General features: G+C 40.5%; 1 protein-coding gene across 1 annotated transcript in view; it reads left to right on the top strand.

The window, feature by feature from the left end:
* Positions 1–26455, top strand: part of CCSER1 (coiled-coil serine rich protein 1) — a 1054165-nt gene that overhangs the window by 872268 nt on the left and 155442 nt on the right. The gene's annotated exons all lie outside the window — the stretch shown is intronic.

The raw sequence follows: 26455 nt of genomic DNA, 5'->3' as shown, positions 1-26455 counted from the left end.
ATTGATTAAGAAATATTTTCCCATTCTAAATATTTATTTTCTTACACCTGCCACAAGGATGTACTGAAACTTCCATTGGTTTGGATTACATTAGACAGGTCGGGGGCCCTGCTAATTGCAGGGACAAAAATCGATCTAACGTAAAAAGTTTGCTCTCTCCTGGTGTAAAGGCCTGGGGATACAAGTGGTTTCAATGGTGGGAAAATTTAGGAGGAATATATTAGTCTAAAAGCACTGAGTAGTCCTATGGCACCTTAAAGACTGCGAGATTTTAGTGATCCTTGTTGGTTTTTTTGGTCTTTGTTTTTTGTATTGTTTTGTTTTTTGTTTTTTGTTTTTTTTTTGCAGACACAGACTAACACTACTACCACTCTGAAGCTGTATCTACACTATGTGGTAAATGTGAATTTAAGGCAGTTAGCTTGATATTACCACGTGACTGTCTTCACAGTAAATACCATTAGCTCAATTTAGGGAGCACTAACATTGATATTAAAATATCATTGGTACCTGATGGATATAGTGTCAAGCTCAAATTCAAAAGTTTGATTAAAGGCCAGTGTGGAAGCACCACGTGTTAAAATTGAATTTAGTAGCCTCCAGATGTGTATGTATGTAACTCACAATGCCCCACAGTGCTCTGTTGTGGCTGCTGCTCTTGAGGTGTGAAGGAATTAGGTAACAGGAAGACTGTGAATTTCAAATCGGGACCATGAAGACTGTGGCTGTTAGGTCACGTTTACATGAGAGCCTGAGAAATGCCTTTCTTTCTTTGCTGCTATTGCTGTGAGCACATCTACCCATTACAAATAGCCCCTGCACAGAATTCGTGGTTCCGTCTGTACATTTGCTATTTTTTCTGTGCTTCCTGGCACCAGCTGCTGCCTCACTGCGCCATGTGGCAGCAAGGCTGTTGTGGGGGTCATGCTTGCATAAGAGGCCGAGAAACTTCTTCTTAGTGGTTTATATTTGTGTACAACCCCCCCTGCTACCCCCACAGGTGCCATGCAGTCATGGTCTTTCCTGCACTCAGCCACATCACATGGCTAGCCCCAGACCCAATAAAAGGATGTGCCTGCCGTTTGGTACTGACCATGCAGCCAGGCAGTGCAATGTCCTAGCTTGTGTGTGGTTAAGGGCCCAAGGGTGGGAAAGAATTTCGGGGGCTTGCAGCTGCTGAGAAGCCTCCCCTGGTGACTAATATATTCAGGAAGACTACTTCAACTGGCCCCACTCTAAAAATATTTTGGGGTCTTTCTGCCACCAGGAGGACATCTTTCATGGTGGCTAAGATATTCAGGAGCTTGGTGCCACTGGGAGGAAGTCTCCCTGGTGGGAAAGAATGTCAGGGGCTTGCAGCTGCTGGGGGGAATCCCCCCCCCAGCGGCTAAGATATATGTGGGGGACTAAGTCAACTGCCCCGCATTGAACACCTCCCCTATGCCCCAGCAAGGGACCAGTGGGGCTTGCTACTGCCGGGGGGCGGGAAGTCTCCCCTGGTGGCTAGATAGTCGGGGGCACTACTTCAACTACTTCAACATTACAAACCTCTCTGCAGTCGCAGACCACACCATCCTCCCAGCCCTGCCAAAATATTAACTGAAATCTCTTTCTTCTGTTACTGAATTGTCAACTGCCCATCCACTGACTGTTCCCCCTCCCGTGATTGCACCCGCTCCGTGAAAGTAATACAGGGACCTTGAAAGTGGCTCCTGCGGGGGGAATGGCAGTGCAGCGCTGCCTGAAAAGCGTCCTCTCCCTCCCTCCGACTCTCACTGGCCAGAACTGTGGCCAGTCGGAGCCACAGAGAGCAGTGAGGGAGCTGCACCAAATAAGCATCTCCCCTCTGACCCAGGCCCCCACCCCCAGCCTGCTCCTGCACTGCCGCCTCCTCAGACCCCTCCCATCCCCACACTGCTTCTGCACCCATGCGACCCAGACTGCTCCTGTACTTTCCCTCCCTCACGTAGCTTGTGCCTCCAGACTGCTCCGGCACCCATTCTTTCCCAGACCCCCATCCCCAGCCAACTCCTGCATCCTTTCCTGCCCAAACCCCAGATCCCCAGCCCAGTCCTGCACCCCATCCCAGCTAGACCCTCCCACTGCAGACTGCTCTTGCACTCCACTCTCACCCAGCTTGCTCACCCCCAGCCTGCTCCCGGTCTTCCTCCTGCCCAGACCCCACACCCTTAGCCTGCACCCCCTCCCATCCACTCCCTGCGCACCATATGGGCCAGGTCTGATAGATTCTGTGTCACTCCCCAGCCTCTGAGTATGGTTTATAAGGGAATGAGGGGAGTCCCTTTTTATTGTAGTTGTTTTTCAGTTGGGGATCATGTCAGAGAGTGGTTTTTTTTTTCCAGTTTGGCTTCGCACTTGTGTGGCCCCCCCCCGACTGATTTTTCTATAGGTCATTGGCCCCCAACTCAAAAAAGATTCCCCACCTGCACTTTTAATTAGAACATCAATGCCTGTGATTTGTTTCTCTTTCGTCTATGCTTTAGTTTTTCTTTTGGGTTTACTTATAGTATACAGCAGTGACAAAGTATACGCTTATTTTATGATGCAAGCAATATAGCTCTAGTCCCCAAACTTGGTGAGCTTTTACTCTGGTGTGTGGTCTCAGGTATTTAACAGGGTTGCTCGCATACCTGTAGATATACATTTCTAAGTGTTGATGGGATCAGAGTCATAGATTGCATTTACCTTTTTATTTACCATTGTAATTGGTTTTGCATTTCCCCCTTATAAAACAAAAATGTAATACAAAAAAGTTAAAGTTGGTCTGAAAAGCTAAATTACAAACTTTTTTTTTTTTTTTTGTTTTGGTCCAGCATTTGAATCTTTGAAAGGTTAGCTAATTTGCAAGAGCTGAGTATAAATACTTAACTCTGGGGCTAAACAATTTTACTAGGAAATCATTGTTAACAATTAACCAGGTCATTGTCACAGTAAATACAGTAAGGCCTGGTCTGCACCAGGGAATAGAGTCAATCCCAAATATGCAATTATAGCTGCACTATTAGAATAGCTAGAATCAAGGTATAAAGATCGACTTTGTTACCTAGTGTAGATCAGGGCTCTTTGGGCTTGCACTGATGTCCTTTACACGATATCATGGTGTAACAGGGTTGATGGCTGAGCCAAGAGAGATTGATTTTGCTGTGTCTTCGTAGACACAGCAAAATTAAACTCCGGAGGATCGATTGCAGCGTGCCAAATGTGCAGTAAGTATAGACATATCCTAAGTTATTTTGGAGAAAACTGATGAAACCACATTAGTTGGCATGCTTTTGTGTCTTTATATATGTATAAATATTGTAAATTAAAATCAGAGCCCTGTATACCCATAGATATTTGCTTTATATCGACAGGGATAGCAGGTGGGTATCCATGGCTCGCTTTTGCACATACAAATTTTATATCTAGAAACCTGGCAATTGCATATGTTCACTTTATATCACAGATCTCCACATCCATGAATCATTTTTGGACATGCAAATTCAGATACCAATTTTGTGTCCATGAAGGGCTTTAATTATGATGAGTTTTTGTTTGAATACATATATTTGATATATATATCTGAAAGTGTGGATCAGTACTGATTTATGGGCAGTGTAACTGTTCTGTGGCTGTTAACTGACTTATCTCAGTTAACTAGCAGAACAAAAAGTGGCAACCGGGTGTTTATTGCCTATATCCAGTTACTAGACTGCATAAAAGCTGCCATTCTCAACTCTATTAATATTAAAAGGTAGGATTTTTCCAGGTTTCACTTGTTACATAATACTTCCCACAATTACCTATCTTTCCAAAATGTGTGTGTGTGTGGCAGGAGGTGGGGAGGGGGGAACAAACCACAATCCTAGATATCTTATATCAGTGTTGACAAGAATTAAATATCAAAACACTGACATTTTCTCCCCTCACTCCGCACATGCATTTGTGTTCTCTCTCCCCCCACCCCCTTACACACACACACGGGCACACACACCTGCCTGTATAGATAGGATAAATTTATGTTTGTGCTTTCTGATGTTCCCTCTTCTGTTGCTTACATATGGTACTATTCACAGTTTTCCATAAAATAGGAGGCCTACAGCTTTAATTAAGAATAACATGTATTTAATATGATACATGCAGGAAATTGAAACAGCTTGAATTATTTATGGACATTTTTCATGCTTTCTCATAGCAGCTACAAAACAATAGGGATAGTTCACTAAAGGTGAGCATTTGGTATCACACACTTTCAAATAGATGTACATGTAATAAACTACATTCATATATTAACAAGATTTATTGTGGCTTATATGATTTTCATGTATTTTCTTTCTTTTCTGATATGCTCCTTTTCATTTTTTCTTAAAGTTTGGAGCGTTTATACTGCATTGCTTTTATGTGAAACCAATTGGTTACTGTCACTTGGTAATCTTGCTAAGGCTGAAAAGCTCACTTTTAAAATGAAAATGTAATTCTTTTTTCTTGTGCTTTGCCAGATTCATCTATTGCATATAAATGTTTCCTGAAAGTTGACTGGTAGCTATTTTATGCATTTGTTATCGGAAATTTCAGCAAACAGTGTTTATGACAAAACCTTGATAACCTTTTCTATAAAGTACCGAGTCCCGCCCCACCTCCACCCTAAAAAGAATATGTCTGCATAGCAAGAAAAGACCCCATGCAAGTCAGCTGAGTCCCACTCAGGTTGCAGGTCTATTTTGTGTAGACTTCCAGGTGTTGGCAAGGCTCTGGGATCCTCTAACTGCACATGGTCCTAGAACCTGCACACCAGCCTGAGCCCAGAAATCTACACAGCAGTGAAGCAGCCCCACATCCCAAGTTCTCCAAACCCAAGTCGGCTGGCATTTGGCCAGATAGTTTTTCTTTGCTGTGTAGATGTACCCTTAAGAGTCCCATCTTGGGGATGTGCTGGCTTATTGTGTGTTCTGAATCACAATCTCTCCCTCTCTGACCAACCGCACTCACCTTCTGGGCTTTGCTGTCAGACTCCAGAACACACGTGGGAGTTGTCTCTGTGATGGAAATGACATACACTATCTTCCCTCCTCTGGGACCGCTAAGGGTTCTAACCTTCAGTTTTCCATGGTGAAACGTGGGTGGGCATGTGTGAGTAGAGCCCACAATCTCTTATGACGGATTGGAAATATATACTAGAATCTAGTCTCATATCAGCATCTGATGCTTTAGTAATTAAATTCCCATTATTGCTAATAGATGCTTATACTTCTGTGGAGTTTGGATGAAACTTTTCAAAAGAACAGAAGTTGTTAGGAACCAAAATAGAGGGGACATTTTTTTCCTTCAGATAATCAGATTTTGCGGTTACGCAAAGTTTGAGCTGAGGTGAACGCTTGCACCATATTTCATGCACTGATGTCTCTTTTAATTTCTAAATCAGGGGAGAGAGAATAATTGCTGTATAATGATTAAATATTAATTTTATAAAGCCAAATCTCTATTCCATGGAGCTAAGCATATAATCTCATGGACAAAAAGCATTACAAGTCAGTATTTTTCCATTTTCATAGAATAGAGAGCACACTGTGGGTTGTGGGTTCCTCCCACCCTTTTTTATGTTTAAAAATCCAGTTATTTTAACAGTCACTTTCATGTGGTAGAATTCTACTATTTTCCCGCTGATAAGCCAGGTCTTGGGCTATCATACCCTGTTTTTCAACTATTTTTCTGTAGCAGCTCTTGACTGAATTTCATGCCAGCAGAATCTTTAAAGTCTGGGACCAGCGATATCCAGAGATCAGACCTTCTGTTAAACTAAACCAATATGGCTATAACATAAATCTGAGGAAGTGGGTCTTACCCACGAAAGCTCATTAACTAATAAATAAATAAATGTGTTAGTCTTTAAGCTGCCACAAGACTGCTTGTTGTTTGTGAAGCTATAGGCTGACACAGCTACACCACTGAGTCTATAAATATCCCATTAGCTAGGACAATGTACAGTGTACATAAAATATGAAAGAGCAGCACCAAATAAAGTTCAGAAGATTCTCATACTTTCATCTAGGCTGCAGCTACACTATATTCCCCTTTTGGAAAAGCAGATGGGGTGCTGATTTACATATTTTGCTTCTTATTTGCAAGATAGTGGCCACTCACTGTTCCAGAAGTGCTGTTTTCAGAAAAAAACAAGCCGTGTAGACAGGCTTCCTTAGAAAACAAACCATGTTTTCGAAAGAACCCTTCTTGCTGAAAAACTAGAGAAGGGTGCTTTCAAAAGCAGGGTTTCCTTTTGAATGAACCCCCATTTACACTCCTTGTTCTTCTTCTGACTACAGCACTTCCGGAACAGTGAGTGGCCATCATTATGCAAATAAAGTGTGTGATATGTAAATCACTGCCTCATTTGCATTTCAGATCTGCCACATTTGCATTCGCCTTCCAAAAGGAGAATATAGTGTAGCCGCAGCCCTATAGTGTGGACCTCATCACAATGCGGGTTGTCTTATGGAAACCTCCTTTCCCATTTGCACCTGTAATCCCTGCCATTCAGGTCACATAACATCCTCTGTGACATATACAGCAATTGAAAAGTAACAGCTTAAATTGAAAAGTAATATTTGGTGATTATTTGATATATTTTTATAATGTTTCAAAAATATTACTTTGTAGTTAGAAAAAAGGAAAGTTAGCACCCAGTTGACCAGCCAGTTCTCCACTGAACATGAGTAAGTCTTTGGTGAGCCACTAATGCCCCCTGTTTTAGAACTACTGCTACCCCTAACATTCCTTCCCATGTGCTATTCCTGGTAAGTGAGAATACTGGATAGAGAACTTTAGACTCCAATACAATAGGAGGGCCAAAATGCAAAATATAATTCCACCATGTGGAAACTGTTGGTAGCTCTGTTCTTGCAAGGTGCAGTTGAAGATTATAAGTCAGATTTGGGATGTTTACCTTGCAATTTATTAGCTGCCAATTGTCCTATTATATACTTTTTAGGTCAAGTAAGTCCTAATACATTGAGTTTCAGACTTTTCATATGTATGAATATATTTATAAATACATTTTATTCACCTTATAGTCTGACTAATTTCCGTTGAAGAGTAGTTAGCTGGAGTCCCAGTTCAAGAACTGGTAGTACAGACGTTTGTTTTGAGGGTCATAATGCAGGATCAGAACCATAAATAATAAGTCACTCATGTTTAAAAGCATACAGAAGAACAGTCCCATTTGCTTCGATATAACCATTCATGTCTGCAAAATTAAACACCAGTGCTTGTATGGCACCAGCACACAAGCAAAGGTGACAAACAGAACCCTGGGACACCACCCATGAAATGTTAGCACTAATTTGCAGTGAAAAAGCAAATATGGTAGGCAACCAGGTTGACTTAGCAGAGAAATCTTTTGATGAGCTTAAACGCAAAAAGGAAGCTTACGAGTACTGGACACGTGGACAGATGACTAGGGAAGTGTATAAGTATATTGCTTGAGCAAGTCAGGGTGTACTCAAGAAGACTAAAGCACAAATGGAGTTGCAGCTACTAAGGAATGTGAAAAGAAACAAGAAAGGTATCTAGAGGTGTGTTAGAAGTAAGAAGGTGATCAGGGAAGGTGTCGGACCCTTACTGAGTGAGGGAGGTAACCTAGTGACAGATGATGTAGAAAAAGCTGAAGTTCTCAATGGCTTTCTTTTGCCTATGACTTCACAGACAAAGGTCAGCTCCTCGAGTGCTGCACTAGTTAACACAATGGGAAGGAAGTGGGCAGCCCTCAATGGAGAAAGAGCACATTAGGAATTGTTCAGAAAATCTGGACATGCACTAATCCCAGGGGCTAAATCAAATGTGTCCAAGGGTGCTGAGAGAGTTGGCTGCTGTGATTGCAGAACCATTAGCCATTACCTTTGGAAACTTGGCAACTGGGGAAGGTCCCGGATGACTGGAAAAAGGAAAATATAATGCCTATCTTTTAAAAATGGAAGAAGAATCTGAGAAACTACAGACTGGTAAGCCTCTTTTCAGTCCCTGGAAAAATTATGGAGGTGATCCTTAAGGAATCTATTTTGAAGCACTTGGAGAAGAGGAAGGTGATCAGGAATAGTCAACATGGATTCACTAAGGGCAAATCATGCCTCACCAACCTGATTGCCTTCTATGATGAGGTGACTGGCTCTGTGGATATGAGGAAGGTGGTGGAAGTAATATACTTTGCCTTTAGCAAAGCTTTTGATACAATCTCCCACAGTATCCTTTCCAGCAAGGTAAAGAAGTATTGCTTGGATAAATGGACTGTAGGGTGGATAGAGACCTGGCTAGATCATCAGGCTCAATGGTAGTGATGAACAGCTCTGTATCTGCTTGGCAGCCAGTATCAAGTGGAGAACCCCAAAGGTCAGTTCAGGGGTTTGGTTTTGTTCAACATTTTTATTAATGGTTTGGATGAGGGGACTGATTATACCCTTAGCAAATATGTGGATGACACAAAACTGCAGGGGATGTTAATATGCTGGAGGGTAGGGATAGACGTCCAAGGAGACGTAGACTAATTGGAAAACTGGGACAAAAGAAATTTGATGAGGCTCAACAAGGACAAGTGCAGAGTCTTATGCATGAGATAGAGGAATCACAAGCATTGCTACAGGCTGGGAACTGGCTGGCTAAGCAGCAGTTCTGCAGAAAAGGACTGGACTTGGGGATTACAGTGTGTGAGAAGCTGGACATGAGTCAACTATGTGCCCTTCTAGCCAAGAAGCCTAATAGCATATTGAGGTACACTAGTAGGAGCATTTACAGCAACTCTAGGGAAGTGATTATTCCCCTCTATTCGGCACTGATGAAGCCACATCTGGCATATGGTGTCCAGTTCTGGTCCCCCCATTGCAGAAAGGGTTTGGAGTCCAGTGGAGGGTGACAAAAGTGAATAGCACATAACTTAAGAGGAGAGGCTGAGGGATTTGGGCTTATTTATTCTATGGAAGGGAAGAGTGAGGGGGCATTTAATAGCAGCCTTTAACTAACTGAAGGTGGGTTCCAAAGAGGGTGGAGAGAGGCTCTATTCAGCAGTGACTCATGACAGAACAAGGAGCAATAGTCTCAGGTTGTGGTGTGAGAGGTCTAATTTGGGTATTAGGAAAAACTATTTCACTAGGAGAGTGTGTAAGTGCTAGAATGGGTTACCAAAGGAGGTGGTAGAAGTTCCTTTCCTAGAGTTCTTTAAGTCTTGGCTTGACAAAGCCCTGGCTGGAATGACTTAGTTGTGATTGGTCCTGCTTTTCAAGTTGGACTCAGTGACTTCTGGGGTCTCTTCCAGTCCTGTGATTTTATGGTTCTTATGTTGTCTAATGACAATGGAAGCATTCAAACAGTCATACTTTTATAAAAAGTGATATGCCTGTGTCCAGCACAGCATAATGTGGATGCTTGGCCTGGGTTTGGGGGAGCATGAGTGAGCATGTACATGATGCAGTACTTCAAATGTCTCTGCCAATATAGACATAACCTTAGCACCCAAATGGAACTTTTACTAGACTTAGTGTAACTCTTAAAAGGAAAAGAGAGTCTTAGGCTTTCCGCTTGTGTTATCTAAGAAATGCAGAAAAATCCTATAAAAAATCCTGATATAATATCAAAATAGACTACAGGTTGAACCTCTCTAGTGCCAAACCATGGGAGGTTAATATTATCTAGTACCATTACCAACACTTCCTCTGCTTACTGAGATCTTGGAAGATATTTAGGGGTAAATTACAGCTAAATAACAGCACAGAACACTGAGAACCAGGATTGGTGGCTGGAAACAAACTTTATGGGACCACAGGAAACTTGGCCACATCCTGGGTATGTGGACATCTGGCTAACTGAGATCATGCTTTACCATAGATGTTGCCAGATGTGAAAATGCTGGACTAGAGAGGTTCCACCTGTAGTTAAAATTAGAACTCTTCAGCCCTTCCAGTGGTGGCAGTCAACAAGCCCCACAGGGAAGCTCAGAGGAGTATGGGGAGCTACCAAGATGGTCTTTGCACTCTCTTGAACTGGTCTAGTTGTTCAGGCCTGACGATTGCTCTAAGGTATGTGAAAACTGCATGGGGCTGTATGCCAGCTATGCCCCCATGAACATCTGCAGTTCAGGGCACAGTGACACAGAAAGAGCTACACCAGCTCTACACCAGTGGAGGAGTCTCCTGCACTGAGGTGATCCTCACATTGCTATATCTGGTCTATGGCCAGATTCTGCCATTGGTCTGGTGTACAGTAGCTATATAGCTCCCTAGAATCTTGGCAAAGATGTCAGGAAATACAAAAGAAGTGGGGGATTTCATAACATCCCTCAGCCATGTAGCCATATGGCACATTGTGTGTGTTTTATATCACATTATTAAACAACATATGGCACAATCCTGTATCACTTGTTCACATAAAGGCTGTCGCAGAATTTGAGCTGTGAAAAGAATGCAGGGTGATGACCAAAGACAGTAACATATTAAGCTACACATTTTAAATGAAAGTTAAGAATTGGAAACACAACAACAGTGCAAAGTTGCCTGCTAACTTATTGAACAAAGTTTAACTTTCTCTCGGCTAAGAAGCCCTAGTCAATGAATTATTAGCGATCAACTTGTGTTTGACAAGTGTACACATCTGACAAGACATGTATGCACAGTGTACTTAGACTGTAAAGAACCCCAGGCTTGCTTCCTTTTTTCTCATACCAATCATAAATAATAAAAAACCTGCAATAGCAATAGAAACTCACTTTGCTCTCTCACATGCAATCCAAATTTATTTATCGTGTTTCTAAAAGGAATAGTCTATGTAACAGAGGTCTTTCCATGAAAAGTCCTTCGCAATATTAGTGTTTTCAGCAATGTAAATACATTGTACAGCAAAGATAGATTTTAGGTCAAAGATTCAGGTTCTGTGCAGCTGACATGAATTTAATCCAAAATTATTTTCTGTCACAGGTGTGTACTTTGGAGGTGGGGAGGGGAGGGGGAAAGATCTTCAGCTAGTTTGGAATTGCTTGTGTGCAAAAGAAATATTTTCATCTTGCTGTACGATATTGCCACACTTTTCTATCCAACATGACTGCCTCCAACAGAGGTGAAATGTTAAACTTGGAATATCCTCATTAAAGAGTGACTTTAACTTTTCTTTTTAATGTGGAAGTTGCTGAAAGATACTGAAACTCTAGGAAGTTGGTTGCCTTATGTTCCTCAGAGTATAGCCCCCTGATCAAAGCAGGACCAACACCAACTAATCATTCCAGGCAGGGCTTTGTCAAGCCTGACCTTGAAAACTTCTAAGGATAGATGTTCAAGTACAATAATCAAGGGCGGAATTTGATCCTTCAGCTTCTGCTTAATTCTGCAATTTCCTGACTTGATTAATCTGCCTAAGTTCATCGAGAGACAGCAAAATACATCACTTCTGAACAAAATCAAAAGGAATTCTTAAACAGTAGTCATGTGTTTGTAGAGCTCTACAGGTTAGCTAATAAAGTAGCTCTAGGTGCCTCCAGATTGCTCACATCCTTTAACTTCTGCTCTAGCTCGATGTAGACTGAAAAATAAAGTTTTCCTGAAAAGACATAACTAGTTGTGTGAGCTATATTGGACCTATTATTGAAGAAAATTTTGACATCTAGAAGCCAAAGTGTGCTTGGTAATAAATAAATTATGAGGCAGGTGGGGGTAAGGGTGGTGAATTTGCTCTTCTGCTGAACCACTGGTGTAAATGCATGAGACAGTGCTGGTGCATCCACAGGTGGGTGGGGCTTTATTTGTATAAAGTGCTCATATACTATATTTACCACCATGATCAATCCTTAGATCGAGCCAGGGATTTTTATGCAGTCATGTAAAGTCCCTTAGCAGGACAGTTATGGGAACCAAAAAACAGAAAACAAAACCAAAAACAAACCAACAAAAACAAAACAAAGGAGTTGGACTACGTGACCTGCTAAGGTGTTTGCAGTGACCCAGCAATGTGGACAACCAGAAATAGGGAGTGGGCTGCATGAGTGGCCCTCCTTCCCCTCAGTGGGCTGCAGCTACCTACTGAAGCTCCAGCTGCATCTGTGGACCCCCCCTCTCTCCCTTTCCAACAGAGCCCTACACTTCTTACTTCTCCCCCCACCCTCCCAGCACTTTTGGAGCACCACAAATTGCCTGATTCATGCTCTGTCACTGCTCCTCCCCCTCTCTCCCAGAGCTGGAAAAGCCACAAACAGCTTGAATTATGAACAAAATGTTTTCCTGTATGCTTGTGGGTCAACCTGTGGGATACCTGTTACAAGTAAAATACACTGATTTTTATTAAATTAAAAAGATCTCTGTGAATGATGTAGGCTTAACTAATAATTGCAGGATATTTAAAAGATGCTTTATGTATTAAAAGGATAATTGAATATGTTGCCAACAGTTTGGCTGCCAGATCTGAAATGTGACCCACTAAAATTGTAATTGGTGGCACAGCAGGGCCAAGGCAGGCTCCAAGCCTAGAAGTGGCAGGCTTGTCTGGCTCATAGGAACAGGGGCTCGATACACTGCCCCTACCCTAAGCACTGGCTCAACAACCCCTGCTGTCTTGGAGCCGCATGCAAAGGGAGCTGTGGAGGTGGAGCCTGCAGATGCAGGCAGTGCACAGAGCTTCCTGTCTCCTCTACCTAGAAGTTGGACCTTCTGGTTGCTTCCAGAAACTGCCTTACATCAGTGCTGCTCAGAGCCTGAATCCCCTCCTACACCCCAGCTCTCATCCCTTGGCACCTCCCCAAAACCTGCACCCCAGCTGCTCCTCCCTGTGTCTCCTTACACCCACCAAATCTTTGGCCCTGTCTGTGAGTCACCTCTTACACCTTAGACACCTCATTTATACCTCCTACCCATCCCAGAGCCCACATCCCTTCCTACACTCCAACTGTTTGCCCCACCCTGAGCTCATTCCTTCAGTCCAAATCCATCATCCACATCCCCACCCTCTCCCACTCCTCAACCTCCTGTTTCAGGCCAGTAACAGTGAGTGAGAGGGGTGGAGGAAAGCAACTTATTTATTTACAAAGGATCATAAATGTGCAGCACAAAGTAGAAAACTATCAACGGAAATAAGATATGAAGCTTTTTTAGAAATATACTGAACTGAGTATTTTTACTGTAATACACATTTATTTCCATACAGAAAAACTATTTCCATAAACTTTAAAATAACTTAAATTTAAAATATCTTGAAACTAGCGACTTCCTTATGTAGTGCTTATAGTACTTTAGGTGGGATACTAAAACTTTCATCTCTGAAGCTTTCTAATACTACCTTATCCAAGCCCACAAAATAGTTCTTGGCTATGGGAAAATGACATTTTTTTCTGTGAAAAATGGGGAAAAAATATAAAAATAAAATATTGCCATGAAATTAAGGTTGAGAAATGTGGTGCCAAATCCATATTAAAGTACACTCAAAACCCATTACTGAAGAAGTTCAGCCTTATGACTGTGGTTTCTTGATTTACTACTATCATCTTATAAGCGGAAAAAGTCAAACTGACCAATGTGCAGTTTTCATGGTAGTCTGACCATTTACTTCTTTTCTGTTACCCTTATAGCTTCATTAATGCATTTCAAAGAAGGCTAGAAAAGCAAACAATTCCTGCAAAAAGAGGAATAATTTTATTTCATTCTCCCTCCCCATGTCCTGTTTCTGATATAACTTGATATTATATACATCTGCTCCTGCTCTAACACTGGGCTTTCGTGTCTTGATTGACCTGGTTTAAATCCTCTTTCATTCTACCTGACACTATGTGTGGGTTTTTTTTTGGAAGGGGGAGGTGGGTTGGATATAGGTTTTTAACTGCCATGGGATTTTTTACCAGTTTTCTAATTAGGATAATTTCAGTAAACACTAGGAACAAATCTTTGATAAATGAAAGAAGAAAATATAAACTGGTCTTCATAAAGCGTGATTTTTCTATTTAATCCCTGTGGCGTGGTGGAAAGCATTCCTGTCTTTAGAGATAGTTGTATTTTGAGAGCTACATTAGCAGATATCAAGAAAATATCAATACCAGCACCTTCACTGGCTAAGCTATTAATCCTTGACTGGTTCTCCTTCACTGTTGGCATTTTTGAATTGCACAACTTGCATATTAAAGGCCACATTAACAGGTGAGGCTAACCTGGTATGACATTTCTTCCTACAACTCCCTCAGCATGAATTACAACAATTTACACTCCTTCACACTCCCTTACACTCCTTTTGAGTTAATCAGACACCTTTATCTGTACAACAGTCTTGGGGCTTTCAAAGGGAGGAGAAAAGAGGAAGGGCCATCTTCTACACTTCAAGCTATCTAGAACTACCTGTGAATGTTTCCCCTTCAAAAGGTTCTTTAGCTGCCTTTTCTTGCATCCTTACTTCTTCTGTCTACTGGAAGTACCAGGTGAGAATGTTAGAGCTGGGCATCTGTCAGTTTTTCTTGTATTTTGTTCTCAAATATGATGCTTAGATGCTCAGTCATCTAACTGCGAGAGTGCCTTCTTTATTTGCCCAAAACATAAATACATTGACAAGGATATTTATCCAAAGCTTATAAAGTCTGTCTTGATCTATAAATTGAATTTAATTTATTACAAGTGCAAGTTTAATTAAAAGCTTTCTGGAGTGTCTCCTGTTTTCAAGAGCAAAGACAGCAAGAACTGTGTTATAGTAATCTGTGCATTCCTGCTTTAATCTGGGAGGAGACAATACATGAACAGATGGAAATTATGCTGTGCATGTCATCTGGATGCTTTAAAATAGATACACACAGACAAACTCTTCACCTAAATTAGTTTTCTCAAGCATATATGTCTTCCATCAAATACCAAACATAGCTCAGAAAGTAGCAGAATACCTGATAATCAAACAGAATAGTGCTCATCTGAAAACTCTGAGGGAAAACATGAAATATGTCACAGGGCTGTATGTGCCAAATAGAAATCAGTGGTGAGGAACCAAACCTTTAAGACGTGGCAAGTGTGGTGCAATCTCTATTCCTGCATACATTTTGTGAAGCTTCAGCCTAATGCATATGCTTGAATTCTGTAGATTCTCTGCTTATCTGTTATATGTTATGAATCAGAAATAATGAGTAGTGCAAGCTCTTTGTGCTCCAGGCACAAAAAGACATCATCTTTTTCAGACTTACCTTAAATTCTCACTGTTCTTTATTGTCAGAACTCATCAGATATTTTAATTTTACTTTGTACCTCAAGGGTGCCCTTGTAAGCATCAAGCAACAGAAATATAAACTGCAATTATGGTATTAAAAATGGTAGTCTTATATTTTTCTGTTACATCAGTTTAGTCCTTGTGCTTATCTACCTATATATATTGTCTGTGTACTTTCCCTGTTAGTTGAAATTTTGTCCCTGGCAGAACTGCCAATGACTTATGTAGGTCCAGGATTTTATCCCTTTCATTTTTTAACAAAAAAGCAGTCAAATAGCACTTTAAAGACTAACAAAATAATTTATAAGGTGAGCTTTCGTGGGACAGACCCACGTCTTCAGACCATTACCATACCAGAACAGACTCAATATTTAAGGCATAGAGAACCAAAAACAGTAATCAAAGTTGACAAATCAGAAAAGAATTATCAAGGTGAGCAAATCAGAGAGCAGAGGTGTGGTGCGGGGGGGGGGGGGGGGAGGAGTCAAGAATTAGATTCTGAAGAATCTGAAGAATTAGCATCTGAAGAAGTGAGTCTGTGCTCACGAAAGCTCATGCTCAAAATTTTTCTGTTAGTCTATAAGGTGCCACAGGACCCTTCATTGATGTTAAAGAATTAGATTAAGTCAAGTATGCCAAAGAGCCCCTATAATGTCCCAGAAAATTTGCATCCCAGTTCAAACCACGTATTAATGTGTCAAATTTGAATATGAAAATGAATATGAATTTTTGGTGGTGGATGATATTGAATGTTTGTACTTGTCTGTTATGCAATATTTGTCTTCATTAATTTACATTATATGACTCTCAGATTTGATTTATGGATAAAACTGGTTGTGGTGCAAGACAGGTAGAAGAAGTACGCCCGTTATCTTTCTTAACTTAAAATAAGTTCTTATATTCATATTTACAAATCATCTAATAACATTTGGTTTAGACATAGTTAAGACCTTGAGTCCATGCCAAGTGAGTGTCCAAACAGAAGAGTGAGGGAAGGTAAAATTCATAGGGTGTGTAGGGTGTGTCTACACTAGCTCCCTAGTTTGAAGGAAGCATCATGAGTAGGGTGTCAGGAGATTATTAATGAAGTGCTGTGGTGCGTATACAGCACTTCATTAGGCTAATTCTCCCCTGCGGCAACTTTGAAGTGTTAAACTTCGAAGCACTGGCTCACTTGTAGCTCAGCTAACCCACCAGTACTTTGAAGTGCCTGGGCAACTTCGAAGTCCCTTTACTCCAACAAAATTTTGAGGAGTAAAGGGACTTAGAAGTTGCCCAGGTGCTTTGAAATACCGGTGGGTTAGCTGCAGCTGCACGCAAGCTGACACTTCGAAATGTAACACTTCAGAGTTCCTGCACGGGAGAAATAGCTTAATGAAGTGCTGCACAGTCAGTCATTTCTATTTTTGAACAAGAAAATAAACATGGGGTTACTTCAGACACCATCTTTTGGAAAGCTCTGAAAGGTACTGTAAGGAGTGAATTAGTAACATAAGAAGACAGAGAAACTTGAGTTACTAGACTCTCTGGACATGTAAAAAAATGAGTTGCAGAGATGCAACTCACCAAGGGCTATAATTAATACCAAATATAAATATAATGAATGCTTATCCAGACAAAACAAATTTGTGTTCAACAGGCTCAAACATATATATAAAATTAAATCTGGCAGGTAAACTGCTTGCCAGAAGATTTAAGACTCAATTAGCCAAAATCAATATTTCCCAGAAGAAAGGAGTGCCACCCTTGAACCAATAGATACAAATAATCAATTTAAGCACTTCCATCAGGCTTAAGACAGATCAGACAACCATCTGACTCTAATAATGTGACCATTTCCTTCAAGGCTTACCTTTTAGTACAGTAACTTCAGAACAAATGTTTAAGGACAAAGTTATCATAACATAGACGATCACACAGATTTTACAATATATGAGTTCTTCTAAAGCCCTTAGGATTGATGGCTTTCTGGCAGATTTCTACAAAACATTTTGTTATATGCTATCTCCTGTTCTTTCAAAGATATTCACTGAAACATTCTAAAAAGGAACACTGTCTCATAACATGAGAACTACTTTAATTACTTTAATGTCAAAGAAGGAGAAAGATGGTTGTAACTGTGGCAACTTCTGCCTCATATCTCTATAGAACACAGATTGCAAAATAATTGCAAAAATGTTCGTGATGTGAGTGAACACCATCATCTCATCAATTATACAAACAGATCAGGTTCCTTTCATTAAAGGAAGATTGGCTGCTGATAATACAAGACAAATAGCAAGCTCAGATGTTCCCTCCACAGCCTTATCTCTAGATGGAAGGAAAGCCTTGAATATGGTCAAATAGCCTTATTTAATAGCTGTCCTAAAAATATGGATGTGGAACAATATTCCTGAGTCTGAGGAATTAATTGGGTCTGAGTGTAATACAACTCTCCCATCTCTTCAGTATCACCTAATGCAATAATTTCTCCTGCACTTCAACTAACAAGACGGTCTTTGTTCTCTCACGCCGCCTTTTTAATATTTCTCGTCCACCATTATGAAATCATATACATCAGTACTCAGTGGCTACGTCTACACGTGCAGCCAACATCGAAATAGTCTATTTCAATGAATAACGTTTACACGTCCTCCAGGGCCGGCAACGTCGATGTTCAACTTCGACGTTGCTCAGCCCAACATCGAAATAGGCGCAGCGAGGGAACGTCTACACGTCAAAGTAGCACACATCGAAATAGGGATGCCAGGCACAGCTGCAGACAGGGTCACAGGGCGGACTCAACAGCAAGCCGCTCCCTTAAAGGGCCCCTCCCAGACACAGTTGCACTAAACAACACAAGATACACAGAGCTGACAACTGGTTGCAGACCCTGTGCCTGCAGCATAGATCCCCAGCTGCCGCAGAAGCAGCCAGAAGCCCTGGGCTAAGGGCTGCTGCCCACGGTGACCATAGAGCCCCGCAGGGGCTGGAGAGAGAGCATCTCTCAACCCCCCAGCTGATGGCCACCATGGAGGACCCAGCAATTTCGACGTTGCGGGACGCGGATCGTCTACACGGTCCCTACTTCGACGTTGAACGTCGAAGTAGGGCGCTATTCCTATCTCCTCATGAGGTTAGCGACTTCGACGTCTCGCCGCCTAACGTCGAAGTTGGTGCTGCTACTTCGAAGTAGCGTGCACGTGTAGACGCAGCTATGGAGTGTCTACACACCAAATGCGTTTTGTCAACGGAAATGTAGATAAAAAAGCTCTGTAGATGCTCTGTGGCACCCTATTGTTGACAGAGGGGATCAAAAGATTGATCCACTTTTATGTGTGGATGCGATCTGTCACCTGAAGTTGTGTCCAGACATCTCGTCCAATAGTAACTTCTGTAGACAGATGCTTCTAGTGTAGACCTAGCCATAAAGAAGCAGTGTTTTCAAATGTGTGTTGGGACTCATTGGCTAGGTCTATACTAGAAGCATCTGTCCACATATGTTACTGTCAGAAGAAATGTTCCAAAAAAAATTCTATCAACAGATCCTGTCTACACATAACATTGGTCAATTTTTTGATCCGCTCTGCTGACAAAAAGATCCCCGGATCGTCAAAAGAGCTTTTTTGTCGACAAAACCTATTTTGTGTGTAGACATTTTGCAAGTTTGTCTATAAAACCCTCGTTCTGTCTACAAAACTCTCTTGTGTAGATGTAGCCATTTAGGATGACAGGTTTGCACAGCTATGGAACATTCATTTACTGCCATGACAAATAAATTCTGGCAAAGTTACAGATTAAAGTAATCATATTTTTCTACAGTTAAAAAATATAAGCTCCTTCTACACAGAGCTGTGCTGTCAGTGGCATGATACAAAGGAGGGGTCTTGAAAATGCAAATGGCTGCAAGTTTGCATGTCTAATTTGCATAGTTGCATGAGATTGCCCTGCCAGCAGAAAACAAGCCATGTAGACGTGGCTCTGCCGGCTGAAAACACCCTCTGTCGTCAGCCCCTTATGACTGGAAAATAGCAGGGTAATCACATGTGCCCATGCAAATTATCAACATAAACAAGCAGTCATTTGCATTTCTGAGACTCCTCCTTTGCATCACACCACCAGCAGTGCAACTTCATGTAGACTCAGACATAGGGATTAGGTATGGCTAGCCTTACAGTGCAATATGGGGACAAGAAGAAAGAAGAGTCTCCAAAGATCCAATCACAAGCACACAAAAGAGAGAGTGGGGCTGCTTCCAGGACACTATGGCTACACCTGCACTAGAAGCATCTGTCTACAGAAGTTACTGTCGGAATAGATGTTCCAACAAAACTTCTGTTGACAGATCGCATCTACACATAAAAGATGATTGATCTTTTGACCCACTCTGTTGACAAAAGGAACACTGGAGCATCTACGCGGCACTTTTGTTGAGAGTTTCTGTAGACAAAATCCATTGTGTGTAAATGCTCCTTGAGTTTTTGTCAGCAAAACCCAGTTTTGTCTACAGAACTCTCTCGTGTAAATGTAGCCTCTGTCCTTTCATACTGTTGTGTCCCAAAGCAGCATAGAGAGGCAGGGAGCAAGTGGCTCTAATCCCCATAGAAACCAGGGACGGGATAATGCTGCCACTCTTTGAGGGGCTTTAATTTGTCAACTTCCCATGCACAAGGAAGCTTCAAGCAACATTTTGCCTCCTGAGGCACCAAGCCTCCCGTATACTCTTGAGGCCAGTGCAATTCCACTCCACAGCTTACAACAGGCTAAGTACTATTAGCCGAAACACAGCTGAGTAGATTATTAGGAGTAAATTCCCAATTACACATTGGGCTGTAAGCAAATGAGTTATGAGGAACAATGTACCACTGTTTCCCTGTGAAAGTGTCATTCAGATGAATAAGAGGTCTCACATTCATTTGAAAGGTTTCTTTTACTAGACAGGTGTTGCAATTTATACAGATACTTTTTAATTAATGAAATTAAAGCACTTAAAAAGCACATGTTCAATTTTTAAACTTAGACATTAAGGGTCCAAAGGAAAAGAAAAAGCAATAAACTAAGCATGTACATTGGTCTAATTGCTTTATTCTTACACAACACAATAAATCACTCAGTACCACTGCACTTATTTTCCAAATCATATGGGGAGACTTATTGCCTGCTGGTGTATACTGTGTCCCTGCCACTAAAGTGGTGTTGTGCGACCTGTCTCTTCTGATTGAATCCAAGTTCTCAGAGGGATATCCAAAGTATGTTGTTGTTGATGAACATGACTATGAAATAACAACCCTTCAAGAAAAGGATATTTTAACAAGATTTCTATGTGGGTCAGTCATGAAAAGCCTTTTAAACAGGAACTATTTCTTCTCATCTGTAACATTACCTGCAATGAAGGTAAAATATTGCAAAGGTGGAGAATGGAGGCCAGTGGCAGTTTAACAGGAACAAAAATCCTAAGCATTGGGACCAGGTCCTTTTTACGTGTGAGTGTTTTCCATTTCAGGGAAATAATGTAGTTTGTCATTAAATTTTTGGATCTAACTTATTTAGCATTTCAAATATATGTTATTGTAAGATGGCTTCATTTCAATGACTCTGGACATGTGATGGCCTAATTATGAGATTTAAACAAATAGCTAGGCCATGTAATTCCCTATTTTATATACCATGTGGGAATCCTACAATGCATGCTGCAACACATTAAGGTAAGTAACAGAGTGGTAGCCCTGTTAGTCTGTACTCCAACAAAACAAAACAGCAGAAATGTAGCACTTTAAAGACTAACAAAATGATTTCTTTGTGATGAATTTTCATGGGACAGACCTCTGTACTTATAAATGTCAGTCTGTATTGGAAATGAGATAGATCTGATGAAGTGGGTCTGTCTCATGAAAGCTCATCACCAAAGAAATCATTTTCTTAGTGTTTAAAGTGCTGTTACATTAAGCTAATTTCACTATCCAGTCTTACTAATACTCTTTGTGTATCACTAGAAGATAACTCATTCCAAGTCTACATTTAAGATAGTTTACATTAAAAAAGGATTAACAAGATTTAAAGAAATAACACTATAAGACTGGCCTCCTTCAGTTACATGTGTAGCAAATATCATTCACTGCCATCTCTCATTTCCATCTTTTAGAAGCTATCCTCAAGGATAGGCAACAAATTCTCTCAACGTTCTCCCCATTGGGAAAGTATGTTGAGAAATATGGAAACAATATGGAGAACCTGGTAGAAATTATTTATAGGTGGCTTTACATTTTCTTCTGAGTCTCAATCTCAAAAAAAAAAAATGTGGAAAAGAATGTAGCTTTTCTACCACAAGGGAAACCTGGGAGGATAGCTAGCTTAATGTGAAATGTTCAAGTTCTTTATCTTTGTGATTCTTCCAGAAAAAGATATTGAACAGATACAAATGGACACCAGAACATTTAAGTTAGACAGGCACCACACACGATGAACTTTGGAAATGCAAACAGCCACGTGCCATCTTACAATAAGACAGCCAACCAACCTTAGGTCATGTTTCCATGGGGTCTGCAGGAGAAACTCTCCTATTGCTTTCCCTTACATTTCTTTTTGAGGGTAGAGTTGAGAGGCCTGCTGCAGAGAGATCTGCAGTGATTTCATGCGTCTTAAATAGACTTGCTAAATCAACAGCTTATGACTCAGTCACAGTGTTGATCCAAGATCTAGTGTAGACATAGGCTAAGTTGCTGTTTCCTTCTCCAAGCCATGTGTATTTGAGGGTTGCTGGGTGAACTGCTATTACAAATTAATATTAACAATTTATCACAGTAGTGACCAAAAGAATTATTTTGGGGACATGGAAATCTTTAATTCCTCCCTTGTACACATCCTAGCTTAGTGAGCTTTTTACTACTGCATGAATGGAAAAAATAATTCTGTCTAACACAGCAGAAATGGTCCAAAGAAATGTTTGGAAATATATGATGTCTGCTCCTACACGAAAATATTGCATACTTTTGCAGTATAGCATATATTAGTCCCCAATACTCACAGGTTATGTTCTCACTTATCAATTTACTAATTTTAATAATTGATGCCCTGCATGGCCTGTACATGTTCAGAACTCATTTTTGTTTTTCCAGGATCTACAAATAGGGATTTTGAAATTGGTTATGATATTTCCTTTATTTACATGTGTGCATTTATGTTTGGGCTTCTATTTATTTTTATATAAAACAATTAACATATTTTAGAAGTGTTGTTTAGCTTTCACATTTGTAAACAAACTGCATTGCTTGTCAAGAGGGGCCCTCTGTGGTTGCCAAAGCCATCTTTGGTTTTTGGCAATCCTAATTTCTAGCAGACTGGTCACCAGAGCCAGAATGTTGAGTAGAGGTATTGGGATGTGGGCCATACTTCTGCTGACCTGATGCATCCTTGTCTCTTAAAGCCACAGACGTGCTGGAACACAGGTACTATGCCATAGATCAGAGAGAGGGTTCAGGTCTTCTGCTGGAATTTTCCAAATCCTAAGCCAAACGGGATACATTAAGCTCCTGGAAACCTAGAACAGCATTCCATGAAAGGTATAAATTAACGATAATCATACCACATGCCACAGACTGCAATTCTGAAGCAGAAAAATAGATTCTAAATATACGACTAGGTCTTTTTTGGAAGAAATATTGGTAGGTATTAGTAAAGATTTGAATTTTCATTTTTTTAAACAATAAAAACTTCAAAATGTATACAGGTTATTGTATGTGTATTGATGTCTGGGTAAGTCAATGTCAAGATCTGATAACTCTCAAGGTAGACACTGAGTTTTGTTTTGTGTTTTGTTTCTGTCCTTGAACAATATTTCCATCTTAATAATGACTTCACGCAAGTCAATATTTACTAAGTATACAATATTAAGTTTATAGTGATAATAAATAGAGGCCTTAAATCATTTTCTCAAATTAGACTGTAGTGTGAAAGACTGCCTTTGTATGGTCAAAAGTCATATTAAAATAAATGAAATCAAAACAGGTTTTTATTTATCAGTGTACATGGTTTTATCTGCGGCAGTGACTCAAAACAACTAACTCTGTAGCTGGAGACATGGTCCCTTTTGCTGCACTTGTTTCATGCCTGGTCTGTGACTTGGACTCCTGGTGCAAATCCAAATGAATCTGATCATAATAATCATTTAATAATAATCATTTCTCACTTCTGAGTCCTGTAAATCTGTTAGAGGTAGGAATAACATTTTCAGGAGTGTCTGATTTTCTCTTTTAAAGAGATTAAATGATCATATAGTTGGGATTTTAACCCTAAAAATTATTGCAGAAGATGCATAGATTTGTCCCTGTCAGTACTTGAATATGATTTCCTATTTCAGTTGCCTATTCTTGTGCAGTTCTGTTGAGCACTCTAGTGCACCAAGTGCTCTAATCCTCCTTCGGTAAAACCTTTAACAAGCACCCTGATTTATCTCATAATCTCTGGTGAGATATCTCAGTTATTTTCAGCACTTGTTGCCTAGCCTATGAACATGCGTTTTCTCCCATTCCCCTATAAGAGATCATAAATAAGATGTCATAACATCATTGTATGCATTTCCTTCAATTTGAAACAAAAATGATCAGATTAGTCAAAGCCAGGGGTTTTGTTTTCACCACTCACTCATGGCTTCTTGTTTTGTCAGTTGCTTATTTGCTCTGTGAACTCATCAAGGCAGAGATCTGGCACTCATGCAACAAGAAGTGCTAGACACTTTAAAAACTATGTAACATTGGCAGTTGTTACAGTTATTGAATGTGCTATGCCTAGGGCCTTCAGAATTTGGTGAAAACTAGGTGTTACTTCTCATAATTCATTCATTATGAATAAATAGCATGGTAAAGGAGAAGCTTGTAATCTGTCCTATAATAGCTAAGTGAACTACAGTGAGAAAAACTGTTTAAAATAGATCCTTTTTTTATTTTCTCTGATATACTGTAGAAGTCTTTGAACTGTTACATGCCATTGTATCCTGAAAAGTATTTTGTAAGAAACTTCGATCCAGAGGGTTATGACTCAATCAGATGCAGGATCTTTAATACAAGAAAATTGTGGGTTTGATGCACTAGAATAATTAGGTGATACTCAACTAGCACAGCTGAACGGCTTCAAGGCTTCCAAGTCCATGGCAATCATTTGATCCTGCAGTGAACTTTGATTAACTGCTCTGTGTACTTCGCCTGAGGAAAGTACCAGGGATTGCTGATTGAGTCTAATTCAAAAAAAACCATACAGATAACCTCCCAGTGAAATTTGGATTTAAATAAAAATAAAGACCTCGTATTAAAAATAGTCACAAGATACATATATACTGCACTCTCCTGTTGGTGGTTTATAGGCTGCATAAACTTCTGCTTCCTTACTTTGCGTAGAATTAACTGTGCTGGTGAGACACTGCTTAGACATGTAAAATCAAAGCATTCCTGAATGTTGTGGGTGTGTGCCTTAAATGGCTCTCAAACAGTACCTAATCTGTCAACGCTGCTATTTTAGCAGGGCATTGTCATCCTGCCTGCTTGCTTCTGGAGCATCTTCTGTGTACACTACTGAAAGGAGCCTCAAGAGGTCATTTAGTCCAGTCCTATGCATAGTCCAGTCCATGGCAGCACTAAGGGTGTTCTAGATAATTTGACAGCTGTTTACCTAATCTGTGATGATGGAGATTCCCCAGCCTTCTGAGATAATTTATTCTAGTGCTTAACCACCTTGACAATTAAGAAGCTTTTTTCCTGATGTCCAACCTAATCTTTCCTTGCTGCAATTTAAGCTTATTGCCTCTTGTAATATCCTCTAAGATTAAGGAGAACATTTTTTGCTACCTCCTTAGTGTGATCACTCCTTATGTACTTGAAAACTTGGATCATGTCCTCTGTCTTCTCTTTTTCAGACTAAATCAACTAATTTTTTTCCCAGTATTCTCTCACATTTTCTCGACCTTCAGCATTTTTATTTCTCTTCTCTGGACTTTTTCAAATTTGTCCACTTGAGGCCTAATCAGTACAGAGTAGAGAGTAAGAACTACTTTTAAAAAATTGTCAGTTTTAGTACTCTTTACAGTTTTCTCTCCTGTCTTAAGACCTGATCCTGCAAGCTGCACAGCAAGAGAACTCTGGATCCCTCCCTTTGCAAGTATCTTATCCTGGCCACCCTTCGGTCACGGTATCCTGGAGGGCTACCCTACATCCTCATTCATACTCATGTGAGCCCAGCTCATAATGAGAAAAATGGAACTATGAACATGCAAGTGTTTCTCTTTCTATGGCTCCAAATTATATATATTGTTTCTTATTCAGTTAGAAGCTTTGTTCCTTAGTAGACTGCAGTTCTGGGAAGATGTTATCTCCAAAGATGAAATATCCTGTTTTGTTTTGTTTTCAATGCTACACAGCCACAAAAGCCATGCATGTTGGGGCAGGTGCTGCTGTCTCTTTTAGTTCTGGACCTTTTAACATTTTCATGAATGATACGATGTATCAAACGCACTGAAGAATACCCATAAAAGGAAAGTGTTAAATCATGGTAACAGGTGCCTTAAAAACACCTAAAATGCACATCATCTTTGCCAACAGAATTCTTGAGAGCATGAAGGGAGACAAAAGCAAAGATGAATGGTGCAGCCATGGGGTGAGCTGTTCAGGTCTTCGGATGCTGCTTCCATGTGCTCAGAGGACACTTGTCTGGCAAACAACCTGGCAGATGAGCACATATAAAACCAATGCCACTTGGTGTCCTTCTAGTTCAGTATATCTTTATAGAAATGTTTGGTTTTGTTAGCTATGGTACATTGTACTACATGTGGTGACAGTGCTAAAGGATTAGAAATGTGGAAAATAAATTGAGAATTGAAGGTGAGGTAGCTGGAAATATAAAAATATAAGATATAGGGGAAAAATACAGTTGTCTTTCTTCCTTATCAGCGAAATGTCAACATATTCTACTTCTTTAAGTATTTACCAATGTATTTGTATATGGCTACGTCTACACGTGCAGCCAACATCGAAATAGCTTATTTCGATGTTGCGACATCGAAATAGTCTATTTCGATGAATAACGTCTACACGTCCTCCAGGGCTGGCAACGTCGATGTTCAACTTCGACGTTGCTCAGCCCAACATCGAAATAGGCGCAGCGAGGGAACGTCTACACGTCAAAGTAGCACACATCGAAATAGGGATGCCAGGCACAGCTGCAGACAGGGTCACAGGGCGGACTCAACAGCAAGCCGCTCCCTTAAAGGGCCCCTCCCAGACACAGTTGCACTAAACAA

This window comes from Carettochelys insculpta, chromosome 4, assembly GCF_033958435.1.
Source record: "Carettochelys insculpta isolate YL-2023 chromosome 4, ASM3395843v1, whole genome shotgun sequence".
Taxonomy (NCBI): domain Eukaryota; kingdom Metazoa; phylum Chordata; order Testudines; family Carettochelyidae; genus Carettochelys; species Carettochelys insculpta.
This window is presented reverse-complemented; position numbering and strand designations above follow the sequence as displayed.